The following is a 5,373-nucleotide window of genomic DNA, read 5'->3' as shown; positions in this document are numbered from 1 at the left end:
AAATTCGAGCATTCTCATATGCCTCATTCCTGATTTCTTCTAGTTCATTAAGTTGAAGTTTGCATAGTGAACTAGCCTTATCCATATCAAAATTAAATCTTTTAATATCCCAGTAGGCCCTATGCTCCAATTCCACAGGCAAGTGACACGGTTTGCCAAAAATAAGACGGTACGGAGACATACCAATCGGGCCTTTAAAAGCAGTACGATAAGCCCAAAGTGCATCAGTTAAACGCAAAGACCAATCTTTGCGATTTGGGTTAACCGTTTTTTTCAGAATATTCTTAATTGATCGATTGGATACTTCAACTTGTCCACTTGTTTGTGGATGATAAGGGGTGGCGACTTTATGGGTGATCCCATATTTTCGCGTTAAAGCCTCAAAAGGCTTATTACAGAAGTGTGAACCTCCATCACTGATGATGGCTCGAGGCGTTCCAAATCTGGAAAGAATGTTTTCTTTTAAAAATTTTAAAACAGTTTTGTGGTCATTATGTTTGCAAGGAATTGCCTCAATCCATTTGGAGACATAATCTACAACTACTAAAATGTACAAATTTCCGAATGAAGGAGGAAATGGACCCATAAAATCTATTCCCCAACAATCAAATATTTCGATAATTAAAATTGGGTTGAGGGGCATCATATTCCTACGAGTTATCCCACCTAACTTTTGACAATGCTCGCAAGCTTTGCAAAAGTTATGGGAATCTTTGAACAAGGTGGGCTAATAAAAACCGCACTGTAAAATTTTTGCAGCCGTTTTTTTAGTAGAGAAATGACCACCGCAAGCTTCAGAATGACAAAAGGAAATGACACTAATAAATTCGTCATTAGGTACACATCTCCTAATAATTTGGTCTGGGTAGTTTTTGAAAAGATAAGGATCATCCCAGAAGAAATTTTTTATTTCGGTCAGAAATTTTCTTTTGTCCTGTTTATTCCAATGAATCGGGAGTTCACCCGTGACAAGAAAATTTGCAATGTCTGCAAACCAGGATGATGACGTGATCTCAAAGAGTTGCTCATCAGGGAAAGTGTCTCTTATGGATGAATTGTCTATGGAATCTGGAAGAGTGAGACGGGACAAGTGATCAGCTACTACGTTCTCTATCCCCTTTTTATCTCTTATTTTCAGAAAAAATTCTTGGAGCAGAAGGATCCACCTAAGCAAACGCGCCTTAGCATCCTTTTTTGAAAGAAGGTATTTAAGGGCAGCGTGGTCAGTGTAGATAATGATTTTGGATCCAATCAAGTAAGACCTAAATTTGTCTAGTGCAAATACTACGGCAAGTAGTTCCTTTTCCGTAATGGTATAATTCTTTTGTACACTATTTAACGTCTTACTTGCATAGTAGATAACATAAGGCTTCCTTTCTTTTCTTTGCCCTAGAACTACCCCAACTGCATATTCACTAGCATCACACATAATTTCAAAAGGAAGCGACCAGTCAGGTGGTTGCATGATGGGAGCAGAGGTCAGCAAGCTTTTAAGTTTATCAAAAGCTCTTTGACATTCTTCAGACCATACAAATTGGGTTTTCTTTTGAAGGAGATTACATAAGGGTTTAGATATTGAGCTAAAATCTTTAATGAATCTCCTATAAAATCCTGCATGACCCAAAAATGAGCGTATATCTTTGATAGTTTTTGGGTTGGGTAAATTAGCAATTAACTCAATTTTAGCCTTGTCTACTTCAATTCCTTCAGATGAAATGACATGCCCGAGAACAATTCCCCTAGTTACCATGAAATGGCACTTTTCCCAGTTTAAGATTAGATTCTTCTCCTCACACCGAATAAAGACTAGCCTTAAATGGTTCACACAGTTTTCAAAAGAGGAGCCGAATACCGAAAAATCATCCATAAAGACTTCCAAAAAGCGCTCAACCATGTCAGAGAAAATACTGAGCATGCATCTTTGGACGGTTGCAGGAGCATTACATAACCCAAATGGCATTCTCTTGTAAGCAAATGTGCCAAAAGGACATGTAAAAGTGGTCTTTTCCTGATCTTCAAGATCAATTGCAATTTGGTTGTAACCGAAATAGCCATCTAGGAAGCAATAATATTTATGACCTGCCAACCTTTCTAAGATTTGATCAATAAAAGGTAGAGGAAAGTGATCCTTCCTAGTGACAGAATTAAGTTTTCTATAATCAATGCATACACGCTAACTAGTGGGGACCCTAGTTGGAACTAATTCATTGTTTGCATTTTTGACTATAGTAACACCAGAATTTTTCGGGACCACTTGGGTTGGACTTACCCATTTGCTATCTAAAATTGGGTAGATCATACCCGCATCCAAAAGTTTCAGAACTTCTGCCCTAACCACATTCTTCATGTTTGGGTTCAATCGACGTTGAGGTTGACAAGAAGGTTTGGCATCAACTTCTAGGTGGATTCTATGAGTGCAAATTGAGGGACTAATTTCCTTGATATCAGCAATTGTCCACCCTATTGCTCCCTTATGTTCCTTGAGAATTTCTAACAATTTTAATTCTTAACTTTGTTCGAGTTGGGATGATATGATCACAGGAAAAGTCTCTTCGTGACCAAGGTATGCGTACTTGAGCTCAGATGGCAAAGGTTTTAGCTCAAGTTTAGGTGCTTGAACACTAGATGGTAGAGGACTATTGTTGCGTGTGGGCAATTCTTCAAAATGAGATTTCCACCTATCTGTATCCAACAAAGGAGCTGAATCTAATATAGCACTAATTTCTCTAAAGTTTTGGTTGATATCTGTATTTTTGAAATGAGTTAGGCATGTTTCTAAAGGATCAGAAGAAAGAGATGGGACAAGAGCATCTTCTACAATGGAGTCGATCAGATTAACTCCATGAATTTCATCATTTTCGTTGTCATTATCAGGTTGTTTACAAATGTTAAATATATTAAAATCTATAGTCATATTTTCGAATGACATTTTCATTATTCCATTTCGACAGTTGATCAAAGCATTGGAAGTAGCTAGAAATGGGCGGCCTAGAATGACAGATATTGGAGTGGTACAATTCATGACAGGCTGGGTATCTAATACTATGAAGTCGATTGAAAAGTAGAATTTATCAATTTGGACAAGTACATCCTCGACTACTCCTCTTGGTATCTTTATAGATCGATCGGCAAGTTGGAGAGTAACCTTGTGGGTTTTAATTCACCAAGTCCTAGCTGTTCATAAACTGAATAGGGCAGTAAGTTAACACTTTCACCTAAATCAAGAAGGGCTCGTTGTATCCTGAAGTTTCCTATGATGCAAGATATGGTAGGACAACCAGGATCTTTATACTTAGGTAGAGTGTTGTGTTTGAGAATAGCACTCACCTGTTCAGTTAGAAAAGCTTTCTTTTGTACGTAAAGCTTTCGCTTTATGGTACAAAAATCTTTTAAAAATTTCGCATAAGATGGGATCTGCTTAATGGCATCTAATAAAGGAATATTAATCTTTACTTGTTTAAAGATTTCCAGAATTTCTTGGTCAGGTATTCCCTTTTTAGCTGCAAGCAAGCGCTGAGGAAATGGAGCAACTATCTTGTGATGCAGTATTGGATCATCTTGTTCATTATCATCTTCATCCTTCTTTCCAATAGATTTTTCAGGTTTGTCATCTTTTGTCGGAATTTCTTTGTTAATTATTTTTCCACTATGAAGGGTTGTGACAGACTTAACTTGTTCAAATTTAGGTTGGGATGAACTTGCTTCATGGACCTCATGTTGACCCTTTGGGTTAGATTGAGGTTGGGCTGGAAATGTCCCTTTTTTCTAACATTGAGTTGAGCCTCAATTCTACCTACAGAATTTTTAAGTTCTTGGAGTGATTGCATTGTTTTCTGATTTATTTGAGTCTGCCCTTGCATGAAGGTTTGCAAAGTATCTTCAAGGGATTTTCTATGTGGTGGCACATAAGGAGTAGGAACAGAATTTTCTTGAGATTCATTGGTAGTCGGTCCATGTCTCCAACTAAAGTTAGGATGGTTCCGCCAATTAGGATTATATATTTCTGGAAATGGTCTTTTATAAGTATTGGTGAAATTTGCTTGATCATGCAACACTTCTTGAAAAGCAGGGATTGTAGGACAATCCTTGGTCACATGTGCATTACTCTCGCAAATTCCACATATACTTTCAACAATAGTTTGTGCTTTTCCTATATTGGCTTTGCTTAATTCCATGGCTTCAACCTTCCTAGTCAGATTAGCAATTTTTACATTGACATCATTATCATCTTTAATAAGATATATTCCTCCTTTTGCATTAGGTGCTATTTTATATTTTTCATTTTTATCTGTTGTATCCCAAGCTTGTGCATTTTCTGCTAAAAGATCAAAATAATCCCAGGCTTCATTTGGTTCCTTACTCATGAATTCACCATTACACATCATTTCTACAAATTGTCTCATATTGGAGGACAAACCATCATAAAAGAAACTAATGACCCTCCAAATTTCATATCCATGATGTGGGCAAGCAAGCAAAAGGTCCTTAAATCTTTTCCAACACTGAAAAAATGTTTCTCCATCTTTTTGTGCGAAGTTCATGATATTTCTTCTAAGTGTGTTTGTTTTATGTGTTGGGAAGAATTTCTTTAAAAATTCTCGTGTCATTTCTTGCCAGGTAGCTATGGTCCTAGGCCTTAAGGAGTGTAACCATGACTTAGCTTTTTTCTTTAAAGAAAAAGAAAATAACTTAAGCTTAACTACCTCTTCAGTGACATCATTGAAATGAAGTGTTGAACACACTTTATCAAATTCTTTCAGATGCAAATAGGGACTTTCAGAATCAAGTCCGTGAAACTTTGGGAGTAATTGGATTATTCCTGATTTCATGTCAAAAGCTCCCGCAGCCGTAGGAATAACCATACAGGATGGGGTACTGGTCCTAGTGGGTTGTAGATAATCACGAAGCGTTCTAATAGGTAAGTCATCTTGAAATTCATTATCTTCCTGATTACTACCATTATCTTCCATTTGATTATTTGAATTTTGAACAATTAAATTTTTATCTCTTGATTCAACCCGAAATAATCTATTCGTTTTATCTCTCTCCCACAACAGCATAAACTGAATTTTTTTATTTATTTATTTATTTATTTATATATATTGTTGGTACAAGTACCACCTAAAGAGATCTAAACAAACACCTTAACAAAAATTTAATTAAAATTAAACATCCCCCAATAATTTCTAATGTTTTCCTAAAAATTCTACACAGCTCCTAACTGGTTTGAAGAGGACACCTAAGCCTCCAATCCGGTCTAGTAACCTTAGTCGACCAGGTAAGCTCGCAGGTAAGTGGAGGGGTCACGATGCGTGTAGCAAAGGTCCTACTTAAAACCCACTTTCTTCGAACAGAAACTGTCTCCCTTCAATC

At 36.8% G+C, this 5,373-nt stretch overlaps 1 non-coding gene across 1 annotated transcript; it reads left to right on the top strand.

Annotated features, from left to right (window-relative positions):
- The first annotated feature begins 4,452 nt into the window (after positions 1-4,452).
- On the top strand, positions 4,453-4,559 carry LOC120105501. The gene has a single exon (XR_005507903.1). It is a non-coding gene; the product is annotated as a small nucleolar RNA R71 (small nucleolar RNA).
- Positions 4,560-5,373: the final 814 nt, after the last annotated feature.

Source organism: Phoenix dactylifera, unplaced genomic scaffold (genome assembly GCF_009389715.1).
Source record: "Phoenix dactylifera cultivar Barhee BC4 unplaced genomic scaffold, palm_55x_up_171113_PBpolish2nd_filt_p 000300F, whole genome shotgun sequence".
Lineage (NCBI taxonomy): Eukaryota > Viridiplantae > Streptophyta > Magnoliopsida > Arecales > Arecaceae > Phoenix > Phoenix dactylifera.
The sequence above is the reverse complement of the archived record's forward strand: the minus strand, read 5'-3'. Positions and strand labels throughout refer to the sequence as shown.